We start from the raw sequence: 14,109 nt of genomic DNA on the forward strand, positions 1-14,109 counted from the left end.
AACACTAAAAGAGAGAAAAATATGAGCAGTATTATGCACATGTGGGCAGACTAAATGCAATACATGTAAGTAAGAGAAAAAAAAAAAACAAAACACCTCTACAAAGATTAATTGGTAATTGAAATAATGTCCTGTGTAAATGATGAAACAAAAGAGAATGGAAATAAAGAGCACCTTACCATGTTTAACCTTTAAATGCATACCAAAATGAGATCTACTGAAACAAATATATAAGAAAAATGCAGAATACATTGGCTTTCAGAAAGAAAATGTAAAATTATAATTTTATACATCATAGAAAAATCACTAGAAATTGGGAATTCCAATTATGAAGTCACTACCAAAATTTCTATTAAAGCCACTTTTTAGTGTAGGTGTAGATAAAATCGGCATTAGAATCAGAAAATAATTAAGTAATCCTAGTTCACTGTACGACAGAGGACTTTTATCATTAAAACAAGATGATAAATTGAAAGTATGAATGTTATTGACTTGATTATGGAGTATTTAAAGTAGGCCTGATTATACATACAAGAACTTCGTTGAATATAAAGTAAATATTAATATATTTTCAAATGCTAAGAGGGAAAACAAAAAGTGAAAGCATGACTAGAGTAAGCACTTTTGTTTTAACTACATTCCCAATGATCACACACATCCAAATGAGGAAAGTTTTACACATAATGTAATTTTCTACATATTTTCTTTTATAATTTTAGCACATTCAAGGTGATGTTTACAGAAGGGTATTCTTATGTATTCAAGACAAAAAGGGAGGGCCCAAGACAAGAAATAAGTTTATCCTCAAGTTTGCAATTTCCTTTATGACTTCTTCAAGACTTTTTTTATGGTATGAAATTATTGGGTCTGCAAGATTACTCACTTTCTTTATGACACAAGTGGGAGATGGGTCCAGTATGGAAATTAAGATGATGTATTTAATTTTTGTATTAGATATAACTGATTTTATTGTTTAATATGAATTACTAAGACATTTCATGTCACTATGGAAATGACAAAGTTGAAAGTTGTTTTCATATTGTGAGGCCATATAATAGAAACTCATAAAATATCAATAGTAAAACTGAAAAATTTGACTTAAATTTGAAAATATACCAAGTGCAGAATTTTCCTTTCTTGGGAAATTTGAAAAAAATACTGGTAATGAGAGTAAATTATGGTGAATTATTTATTTTGTTAAATTCTTAGCAAATAATAACTTGATGAAGATTAGCAACTTCTCATTTTTGTAAGTTTTGAGTTCAGATATGTTGCTGGAGCAAATTACCTGGAGGCCAAGTCACAAGCTGTTACGTCAAGGTGCATCATAGGCTGGATTGACTGCTTGTCACAAGAAGATAGGAGATAAGCAAAAACTGTCTAATGAATTTCAGAGTGGAGAAGAAACTGCCTAGATGCTTTTTTTCTGCTTTTTTCACCTATTTTTAGGTGGAATCATGCTTTATCCATTTTCTTTTCTTGAGAAAATCTGCAGTCCTACTTGTCTGCTTTTCAGTGAACTCACATCATAACCTCAATAACATAGCAGTTTTCCTAAAACTTATCTATATATTTTATTAGAGTAGAAATTGTTAGGTGACATCAGATACCACTGTGGTAAATACCAATTTGTGTGACTGATGGTTATTCACAGACAAATGTTATCTTTAAAGTTTCACAGAAAGTAGCAGAGGCTCTAAATACACATTGAGAAAGTACTGCTATTACAAATATTTCCAGTAAGAAAAATCTTGAAACAAATGAAACAACAGACCCAGTGTAACAGAGACTTTTGTCAGAATTTCTGAGCATGTATAAAACTAGCTTAATTCATGGGCTTGCTGATATTTTGCAGCTCTGAAAACGCCAGACCCACATTTCTTGAGGTGCGTAACTGGAAAGTGTTTCTAACAGACAGCCATGATTCATCTAACAAATAAATGCTATAAATGGAATGTTTAACTTTATACTCTTCTCTGAAGAACACTTATTCTCCTTTCCTGCACTTTTGTTGTTCTCAAGGGTTTGTATCCCCTCTCTTCTCCTTTTTCCTCATCTTCTCAGTGCTTTCCTCATCTTCTCACTTGCTCTTTCCCTTTCTGGTACTTGCCTTCTTCTTTTTCTTATTTATTCAGCATTCATCTCACTAAAGACAAAAAAAACCAACAACCAAATCAAGAAGAAACTGAGGGACATAGTGTTTTAAATTACATAACATATTATTCTATGAAGTTTAATTTAGGCATAAGAAGAAAAATACCAGAAGAAATCACATTCCATACAAGGGGGAGAATATTTTTACATTTATGCTTCCATCCACAGAATATGCATTTGGACTTGCATCTCTGGAACTTTAACTTGGCATGTCTTTTCTCATTGGCATGTCAGTCTCATTTACAGACCAAATAGGTCTGTAAAATCAGCATTTACTTGCAGCCAATACATTGCTACAAAATACTGAGATGTAGTCACAGACAAACCATAAAGAGAGCTTCCCCTTTGTAAATCAACAGGAAAACCAAACTGATACTTTACTTAAAAAATATTAGAAAGGGATTAAACAACTATCAATACTCCTCTGATGCTGAGAATACCATAAGTCTTCCCTCACAAAGGGTTACAAGGCTGTGTTGGAATCCCAGTGAGGCACATGAAACTCATGAAAACAGAATGCTGTAAAGAAATTGTGAAAGTAAAGCACACATTATTGATCGCTCTGTGCTTTTCCATTCTACTCCTTCAGACACATTCTTGTCCACTGACCTTTCAGATATGAAAGCAATCTAGCCTATGTTTTCCAAAATACAGGCAACACCTTTATAAGTGCTGTGTTCCTCTAATCAAATGTTTAATAACTGGAAGTCTCATCAGTTATATAGAGTGATATTTTAAGTCAATCTCACTTTTTACAGAGACACGTAATCAAAGTATGTTTAGAAAACACCCTTAGGCACTTTCATTTGATATTTATATGTATACATATTCCATTTCAAAAGATGTGAAATAAATAAAAAGAGACTACATTTTTTTGCTCAAAATTGGTAGAAATGCATGTGGGTGAAAGCAAGAGCAAGAAAATTTATTTCAACTCCTTTTTTTCCATGACAGGATGTTTGCTAAAGTATATTTGTCTTTACTGTAAATATTTCACTCAGATGCAGTAAGATTATTAGTGTGTATTATCTAGTTCTGAGTTACACTTATTAATAGAAAACAAACAAATAAAAGACACCTCAAAGCAAGCATCATCTTTAGAAAGGAATAATAAGAATTTAAGCAGCTTCACTGTCTCAAAAAGTGCAAAGGTATAGTATAATGTTATGGCTCCCTCTTTTGGATAACAGATATCTAGTATGCAATAATAAAAAAACTCATCATGTCTTTAACATCAAAAAAATCTCCACAGGGCACTATTTATCCCAAAGATTTTGCTTAGAAATTGTTAATGAAATCAATAAAAATATACTTTTATAAGTTTCTTGCAAAATGCAAATATATTATAGGTGTCAATTTTATAAAATAGACACACATTTCCAAGATAGCTCTGTAGTTAGAATATTTTTGAAATATGTTAAACATTAGTCTATCAAGTACCTATAAAAACTGGAACATGAAACTCTGATGGATTGCTCCTTGTTTTAGCAGTCTTGTTAATATGAAATAGAGAACAATAAAAAGATGATTGATGAAAGCACTTAATAGAACTAACCTTCTAAAAAAGTGACCAGAAATGGACAGATTTTACTCTTACACTATTATTGCTTCATTTTTAACAGTGAGTGAAAAATGAAATGAATGGTCACTTATGTTCTTTTTTTGGAATTTCCATTTTAAATGCAACACATTTAAAAATCCACACATTTATATGCATTCATTTTGGGAAATTTTTGAACATACCATTGAAGAAGAAAAATAAATTTAACATTTTTAAAATTTAAAAAAATTCTTGTAAAACAAAATTCCTTTTATTAAGTGTTAAGAGTGAGGAAAGAATAAAACTGTTGAAATGCATCAGTTGATACAAAATAGTGACTCCTGACAGAGGTTAAACTTCTATGGTTTGTAATGCAAGATTAGCAATCATTGTTGGATTTATAGATATTGTTGTATTTAATTCTGTATTTGGATTTTTTTTTTTCCCAAGTATTGGAAGCACACCACCATTCTTCTGCATAACTCCAGGCTCAATTTTCTTCATGTATCTCTGCTGCTGTGAGACAACTGGAAATATTTTTTTTTTTTAAAAATGCCTTTGCACACTTCAGTGGCACTATTCAATTACTTCAGCAGCTAGAAGGCGGAGTTTATTTCACTCAAACCCCCTTCCTATGGCTTCCTTATTGCCTTTATTAAAAATATTGATATTAGGCAGGAACATATAAATGAATGGATTTACGGGTTTTGTTTAGCACTTTCTATTACTAAAATATCCATTCCTTTACATTCATTAAGATGTTAAGCTGTACAATTATAAAATTAACTGGATTTATATCAACTAACTTAAAATTATTGTCATGATGCTCATTTTGGTTACACCATTGCAATGTGTTTTCTCTTCTCAACACCAGAACTGCAACAGGACAATTGCATTTGATATGCTGGGTCATTATTATTCATTCTATTTATTAGTAAGAGTTGCTATAAAATGTTTATTTTATAATCAACACTGCAGTAATGAGATTTAGATGAAGGTATATCTTTCCCATGAAGAACTGCCTGTGGATAGTGCATATAATGACAGTGTTTCAGAGTTAGGAAAAACAAGGCAATTTAGCAAGCCTTATTGAAAATAGAAATTAGGCTGTTTCACTAAATGATGCTGCATACTCTCAGCCATACCACTAAAACAAAGCAGCAACATTTGGCTGTAATAAAGATTGCAGAATCCGAAAGATAGAAAAAGGGAAGAAATTCACTTGTACAAAGCATAAGTTTGTTTCATTTGCATTATCTACTCCTATTTAAACCAAGAAAAGATTAGAAGATTAAAAACAAGATCCTGACACATTGCTATGAATAGATTAACTATGCACCTTTTTTTCCTGTTATATGCTTGAGTTAATTTGTTTTCTATGAAGTCACATATTTATGACTTTTCTTAGCCATATGAAGCCCAGACACAGATATGTCTTCTCATATATCCATTTCCCTTGAGTTTTTAGGAATGCAAGAAGGAAGCGAGACTATCACAGGCATTTGAGCTTATGCAAAAAAGTTTTAAAGCCAAATGTACTTTGCCATTTCAGGCAAAGCTAGGCCAAAAGTACTAGACCAGAAACCACAAAGCAAATGCTTTGCTATATCAACTCTTTTAATCATATTTCTACTCTTTTTTCACTCTGAAACTGGAAGCATATACATGGTTTCATGCAGTTATAATTTTGCTTTTTACTGACTTTTAACCAAAAGGACAAGTATAGGAGGCAATTCTGAAATGCTGTCTGAATAGCCCTCTGAGTGTTTTGAATTAATCCAAATAAATCACATGAAAGTCTGAATGTTCTGGAAATTCATGCTGGGATATAGATTATTAAACTCTCAGTTCTGGTTCAGGCATTACTAAGGAAAGTATGTCACATGCCATTTTAAAGTTGACTTGTATTTTAAGAGAAATAAGCTAGTTATTTCCTTCTCTGGTAGCTAGAAACAAAACAAAATAGCAAAACAGATTGCAAAATAGTTGGTATAAGCAATAACCACTACATCATCATCAGAGCACAATTAATTATTAAAGACATATGCAGATGACATATTTTTCTACCTTTAGATTCAGTTCCAGGTGGGTCTGAAGTATTTTGAAATTTCCTGCCATGGGAGCAACAAATAAATATGTTTATGAACATATGAAGGCTTCACTAAACATACAAATTTGAGGAGGCCAGTTTCAGAAAATACTACAGGAGATCTCAAAACCTCATGGGGAAAAATATAATCAAATTTTCATTATGAAATTGAACATTAAAACCAAACTCTGAGCTACTCATTTTTCTTGGTAGCCTTCTCTGCAGGACTTTCAAACACCAGAGTGCCACAGCCAAGCTATTAGCCCTTGGGAGAGAATATAAATATAACCTCTTGGGGAACAAATTGCAGAACAGGCTCCACTAAAAAAGCATATTTACCTAATGTCCAGAGCTATGTATCAGTGTGATACCTGTTCTGTCATTTCATCAGAGAATGGAGAGACAATTTAACAAACTGCTATGATTAAAAGCTTCTTTGGGAAGTTCCATGAAACATTTTACCATCAGCACTGTGTTTGTGAATACCCAGCGTTCTGTGGTTCATTTGTCACAGTTTTCAGGGAAAAAAGACAAGGAATATAAATTCCTAAAGGAATAAATGCTACATCGGGTTGTTTATTTGTTTATTTATTTATTTGACCAGGGGCTCAGCAAAAGATTTCATTTCAGTACAGTGGTATTTCAAGTTGGCAGCCACTTCACATATACTACCAGGAATCCAAAAACGTCTGTGTTGAAGCTGCTAAAATATTCATTATTTTCTCTAACTTTTCACTTTAATTTCTTTGTTACTTGAGTGTTTCAAGGTATCAAAAGCAATACTAAGTTTTAAAGAACTGTTCCTGCAACTTGTTCCTGGTAGAACTGAAACTACATCTGGGCCCCAAATGAGTAAAACTGTTAACAATACTTATAAAGAACATAGTTGTTAGACACATGGGGTACTGGGGAAAAGTCATTGTAGCCCTTCAATAGGAAAGTCCTGCCTCACAGACCTATGCAAGTTCTCTGAGGCGTCATTAAACATACGGGTATCTTTGATCTCTTTGATATGATAGAGTTCTGCTTCCAGAAGACTTTTCACAGGGTGAATAAACAAAAGATCTTAAGCAGCCATGAGCTAGAAGTGAAGGTCCCTGCATATATCAGTAATGTATTATATAAAAAATATTTTATAAGTTATTTTAATTTAATTAATAAATAATAATTTAAAAAAATATAATCCATTTATTTGATTAAATGACAGAAACTGGCAGGGAGAAGTAAATAATGAGTTTTGACATTGAAGTATCTGTTTCAGTGTTCCACAGGGACCTGTACTAGAGCCAGTACTGCACATACCCATAAATAAACTGAAAGCAGGTTTGAATATCAAGGTGAAAAAGCGTTGCAAGTGACATTCAGCATGTGCTAGGATTAAACTAATTTTCTTCACAATGGCTAGTATGGAACTGTGTTTTGTATTTGTGGTGGAAACAGCGTTGGTAATGCAGAAACATTTTCATTACTGCTGAGCAGGTCATACACAGGGCTCAGGCCTTTTCTGCTCCTCACAGCCCCCCAGCAGTGAGCGGGCTGGACGTGCACAACAAGCTGGGAGGGGTCACAGACACAACAGCTGACCTCAACTGACCCAAGGCTTATTCCAGATCATCTGGCATCATGCTCAAGACACAAACCTGGGCGGAGAAAAAGAAAAAGAAGGACGTTTGACATAAAGTAGTTTGTCTTCCCAAGTAACCATTAAACGTGGTGAGATGGAGACAGCTCTCCTGGAGATGGCTGAACGCCTGCCTATGGGAAGCAGTGAATTAATTCCTTGTTTTTGTTTTTTTTTCTATGTAGCTTTTGTTTTACCTAGTAAATTGTGTTTATCTCAACCCATGAGTTTTCTCACTTTTGTACTTCTGGATCTCTCCCCTGTTCTAATTATGAGTGAGTGGCTGTGTGAGGCTTAGCTTCCACCTGGGGATAAACCACCACAGCAGAGCATCGTAAAGCCAAGTGGGTGTGCAAAGGAATCTTATGACTGTGGGTATACTAACACACTTAAACTCTGAAACTTTGTAATGTACTTTGTATGTAACTTTTCAATGCAATTATAGATTCTAACATTATTTTATCTTGTACCAACTGTCACTCTCCCAGAAAACTCCCATGATGAAATTTGATAGACAGTATGGATAGGGTAGACACACTTTGGACTGAGGTAGGGAGAGAATAAGGAAGTTTAATCATTGATTTGAGCCTTGCTATGCCAACAAAACTCTACCTCACAATGGTCTAATAGCTACAGGAGTTTGACATACCTACATTTGAAGCCTATACAATAAAATGGGTGGGCATCCAAATGATACATGATGACACAAATTCTTATGAAACTATGTGAAATCACACACAAGGCAAAACCCAGACTATACATTTAAAATAACAAATTCTTTCTACTGCCATTGGGGAATGGCAGAGATAATGTGACAAGAGATAATACAGGAAAACTGTGGCCCAGGGCTGTGTGGTCAATAAAAAAGCGAGGTATGCCATATATCATGATGAAATTAAGTAGAGAAGGTTATTAAGCTGCTGTTTATAAATGCATGAAGCAACAAATTATGATTGCTGATCTCAAGAGATATTAAAAAAAAAAACAAACAAACAACCAGAAGAGAATCAGAGGATGGCTACAGGTGCAATTGAAAATCTGGCACAGTTTCCATACAAAAAATGATTAAGCAGGAAGTCCCAGAGCTTTCCATCTTGGAAAAATGACAGCTGAGGTAGAAATTGATTTAAGTCCATACATTCATCAGTAGCAAAAAGAGTGGAGAGGGAATAACTGTTTTCCATGACTTCCAATGGCTGTACTCGTTGTCTAATGAAGATGTCATTTACAACGTTCAAAAACAAACAAAAAGGGTATGTTCTTTTCACAGGGCTGGTAAACATGAGTCTCTTTGCAGAATATTGTTTCTCTGAGACACATATATGCTTTCAAAGGAAACTTTGAGAAAGTCATGGCAAAGAGAATCTTTGGGGGACTACTACCTTGTATTTGGAGACTAAGAAAACACAGAAGTAAAACTATTATAGGCTTCTCCACACTTAGGTGTTATCATGAGTGTCTGCTTGTTGAATATACCCTTATTTGTACTGTCAGGTTACTAACAAAATAGGCACTTTATTACACTGATTTTGAATTTATTCATGTTTCATGTTTTTTTTCATTAAAATGACATCTGATTGAAAGATTTTTTGGATTTAATTTTTAGGGGAATGTTTTTAATTTTTAAGAAGAGATTCAGACCTAGAAATAAGAAAAAGTAAATTTATCAAAATTTATATTTCCAAATTTATATTATTATCGATTCTACTCTTGCAAGTGAAAGAATAACCATTTGTAGGTATTTTAAAGTGTTTGTTATGGAAATATAAGATAAACCTCAGCTGCATCAAACTCCTTTCAGACTATCTGAGATAAACTAATAGCAAAAAAATATGTTAAGGTTATGCTTATTTCTTTGTATGAAGAAATAAGCATTTCTGTGTATGAATTTCTATGCTTGCAAGAGTCCTGCTGAGCTCTGAAAATAAGACTTTAGATTTTGTGATCCCATTGGAGACAGCAGAAGGACATAAAGGAGGCTGATCTCTAATAAATGACAGCATTCAGCAGCTGCTCAATTCCCTGAGGAAGGAAGCAGCAACAATGGGCTACAATTACATTCTGAATTTGTTAACCACCTTTAATTGGTCAGCAACTCAGTTTTTGCAGTCCAGAGAAGTGAATGCATAATCCCTTGAAGGCAGCAATTAAGTCCTTCTCTATAGGAACAAGATTTCTTATGACTCAGATGTACATGAACAAACAAAAAAGAGAATGTTAGAAGTTTTTAAAAAGACCTTGAGATACTAGCTTGAAGATATATTTATTCTGAGAAATTCTAGCTTGTATAAACCTCTTGTGCCATTATACAAGCTGTAGACTCAGGAAGTTTAGCAAGCTCTCGCTGTGGTACATGCCATGCTCAGGAGATATGCAGAGATAGGAGGTGCCAGATGTGGAATCTCAGTACGCTTCGTTAGGAGCTTGATGTGTGACCAGAGCAGACTGATACATAATGAAGCAGTAAGAAAAGGAAATTTAGATAAAGTGTGTAGTCCCAGTTATCAGGAGAACTGGTAAATCCTGTCATTAACAGTGTTGCCATAGATGAATCTCATCTGTTTCATGCAGAGAAAATAATGAGAATCAATATGTCTGGAAAATAGGGGCCTATACCTCCAGATTTGGTTTGGGTTTGTATCTGGCAGATAGAAAGCTATGCTGCTTATGAAAAAAACACGAAAACAAAAAAACAAGAAAACAAGAAAACCCCAACTCCTGAAAACCTCAACCCTCAATAACACAGCAAAAATAAATGCCTTAATTTAGACACCTGCAGGGTATCGATGTCAAAGTACAGACAACCAGGTTATGAGTGACAATATGTGAAACAATCCTAAAGGGGAGGAAAAGAGAAAAAAAATTGCTTTTATGATAGCACTTACTTTTCCTCATGTTTCTAAAGGCTGTTCTTTAAAACCATGAATGTGATGAATGTGTTGCCTTTGTAAATAAGGTGTGGCATAAAAACTTATAATACAGCTTCATTACATGATAAGAGTGAAATGTGTTCCCTGTACAGAAAAATCAATACTAAAGATCAAAGGAATATCTTCAAAAGTCCTTGCTTTAAGGGTTTACAAGTGCTATATTTCCTTGTTCTCCTCACATTGATGAAAAGGAGATCCTGTAAAAATATTCATTATTGGAGAAAAAAATATTTTTTTATTGCAATGAGAAAATGCACATTTCACATGCCTATTCCAGTGTCCTGCCTGGAACCAGATATTTTAAAAATCTCTTTTAGCTTCATTTAATACTATTGCTAAGAATTGAGAGGCCCTTTTAAGTGATGGGTTGGGAATACTGCAGGCATCGTTCTCAGCTGAGGGAAGGATGGTTGGGCAACAAACCGTCTAGAAAAAGTTTCATCTGCTCCTCAGAAGAGATTTGTTCCAGAGAAGGGCAGATGGTATTTGCATTGCCCATGGAGAGTTGCTTTAAACCACAACTTTGCTTCTGCACAATTCTGCCAGTGGGGTTTGTCCAAATATGAATCAACACGTTCTCTTGCCAGATCCATCCACCCAGGGGATTTGAGTTGCTCACTGTGAGTGCTATTGAGAGGGTGACTCAGGCCATGATGAGGTGAACTTCAACCTGTATCTCCAATTTAGATACCCAAGAGTCTGGAAAAACTATAAAATAAATGCTAACTCTCTCTTGTCACAGCAAGAGAAATGTTTATCCTAATGCACCTACAAACCATAGATTCGTTTGCCTAAAGACATTAACTCAACAGACATTCCAATACAAATTGCTTTTAGTTCAAATTCCCTATTATTTTTATTAGTATGACTCATGTAGCTCAGGGAACCTGCACTGATGTCCCAGAAATAAAGAATTGCCTTCAGCTGTTTCCTGGCAAAATTTTCAAATGAGATTCACCGTATTCAGTGGTGAATAGATAAGCAACCCAATAGGCAAAAAACAGTTCTGAAAGTCTATTCTGGAAGGTTTGCAGTGGGAGATGGTGAGTGGGAAAGTGTTTCCTTAGTGTGGCCCATGTTTCTGTGCCTGAAGAGGATCTGAGTACTTGTACTCAAAGAATGGCTGTTCATTACTTAAAAAAAACCTGTCCCTTAAGCTTTGGGCATCCTCAAAACCTGCTTCAGCTCTCCTAGAAATAATTTCTTGGTTACCTCAAGTTTTGCACATTGGTTGTTTACTTTTAATCTTTTTATCCTTAGCTCAAACCTCATCTTCATCCATGAATAGAAAGAGGGAAGAAAAAAAGCTTTTGGACAGAAGAATGTTAAAACATAATGATTTTTTTAGAAAACCATACATCCAAAGACTATATTCAGGTCTGCAGTATGACTGCACTCAGAGAATTTGAGTGCTGCAGCCAGAGGGAAGCATGTGTATGCATCCTGGGATCTCTTTAATTGGTTGGGGAAGTGATAAAAGTAAACCTACAGTGGCGCAGATCCAGCCTCTTCCTAAATCTTGGTATTATCGGTGCCAGTGTGCTGTTTATAGCACAGCCTTTTGTTGCTGCAGCTTCACCATTCTTAGTGCTCAGTCTAGGTAGATTAAAGTTGCATTCAGATATGTTTTTTTCCAAAAAAGGCTGACATAGCCAATAAGACTGCTCCCATGCATGCGGGCTGCACAAGATTTATATTTGCTATATCCCATTAAAATACATACTTAGTTTTACAGATTGTTTGGATCATCCTGAACATTAGTTACATCTTTCTTATTTAGAGATAGGAGTGCAAAATGAAGCCCTGCTGCTGCAGTTAACTCTGCTATTTTTAGCTATTTTAGCACCAGATTTTTTTCTTTGAGAACACAAATTTTGCTTCACTGTTAACAAATGAAACAGACTAATGTGGGATACATTATCAAGTTGCCGAAGGTTAGCTTTTCTTCGTGTCACGCTTAAGAGTGACTGTGCTGCACTAATTAAAAACATTACCATGGCAATTGCTATAGAAACATTTAAATTGGCATCATCAGTAACAAATCCGTGCTATTGATCCCAGCAAGGCTTATTTCACACTACACCTGAAGAATCTAAATAGAATATTTTGCATTCGAAAGGACTTCAAGAGATAAATTTTTTCCAGTTGTTACTGTGCTCAGGAGAATAATGTTTTTCATACAGAGATTATTCATTTACCTAGAGCTGTTGTAGGATTCTGATACCAAAGTCCTTACTGCAAGGAGAGACTGGAATAGTTCTATGCTACCACCACATTTCTCTCAAACCATACAAATAAAAAAATACTTATTACCTCCACTCAGATCCACTGTTTTCAAAAATGAAGAAGAAAAGCAGATTCTCAAAAATGTTTGGCATTAATATGTTTAACACATTAATGCCCCATCTTAAGAGAAGTTTCCAAGATAACTAGAAAGAAAATAATTTTCTATTGTTTGACAAAAACAAGTAATTGACATTTTACTGACTAAATGATGGGAGCAGAAATAAAGTGAGAAGAGATTACATGCAGAATATTGATTGGTCTCTTGGAAAAAAATAAATTATTCTCTAAAGATCTTTGATCCTCTTAGAGGGGAAATCAAATTTGATGTTTATCATAATGTTCAGTAGACACATTGACCCAGAATAATAAGTGCTTCTTTACACCTAAAAACTCCAGTCATCTCAAAAATAAAAATCAGGAAAACATGGACTGTAGCTTAATTTTTTGTTTTTGTTCTTGCTTCATTCTTCTTGACATTAAGGATGCTACCTTTATGTAGTAAAGTCCTACTAATTATCAAGGAAATCAGTAGAGGGCAGCGCTACACAGAAAACCACATGTTTAATCTCAGTTTAACTTCTGCCCTGGCTGGGACAAAATATGGGAAACTAGATTCCTTTGAGAAAAAGACCTCTCTGAAAAATTGGTGTTGTAAGAGATAATTTCATCTAGCAGAGTCAGAACATCTGTGCATGATGCACCGAGTTCCTTTGAATTGGAAAAGTTGGTCTTACTTTTCCAGACCACACCAGAATCCTTTGTTTCAGCATTAAACTCCACCTTCTGAGCCTACAGAGCACAACTCCTGACCCGCTTGAACAGCTGACATGAGATGAGATGCATAAGCCAAAGACAACCTTGAAGTATTTCTCTGAGTACAAAGAAAAGAGTAGCATCAATCCCTCCTGCATTTAAATGAGTAGGGCAAATAGTCTTTGGACAGAAAGGAATGAGGGCAATTTCAGGAAATTAAAAATGTGCAGTTTTGAAATAACAAAAATTAAGCATTTGAAATTTTATTTACATTTTAAATTATCACCAGACTGGACATGCAATCATACATCTCTGGATGGCCAAATGAAAATATAATGATGTCACCCACCCTTCTCTGTTACAAAAGAAAATGTAAAATCAAAGTTGACTAAATCATCTGAGTGCTATATTTGTCTAGGTTTTGAATTAAGGACATTTTGATCAAAAATGTAAACTCTTTGGCATTTTTTAATAATTTCTTTTTCACAGCAGTCTTTCAAGACTTAGAGGTTTTAGAAGAACACTTTTAGTATTTTTAATATTTTATGGATTTAACTATGCATTGAAATTTCACCAAATATGCATGTTATTTTTAGGAACTTTTGCTTAGTTTATGGCTGGTTATGTCTTAGTGCAGAAAAGATGGTAGCGCCCAACAAATTAGAGAAATAAATCAGTCATGACCTTAAGTATAAAAAACCACAATCTTTTGAATATAATCATTCAAAATGTACAG

General features: G+C 34.4%; 1 protein-coding gene across 3 annotated transcripts in view; it reads left to right on the plus strand.

Annotated features, from left to right (window-relative positions):
* CDH9 (cadherin 9) overlaps nucleotides 1-14,109 on the plus strand; it is a 96,864-nt gene that overhangs the window by 13,540 nt on the left and 69,215 nt on the right. The gene's annotated exons all lie outside the window — the stretch shown is intronic.

This window comes from Zonotrichia leucophrys, chromosome 2, assembly GCF_028769735.1.
Source record: "Zonotrichia leucophrys gambelii isolate GWCS_2022_RI chromosome 2, RI_Zleu_2.0, whole genome shotgun sequence".
NCBI classification, from domain to species: Eukaryota; Metazoa; Chordata; class Aves; order Passeriformes; family Passerellidae; genus Zonotrichia; species Zonotrichia leucophrys.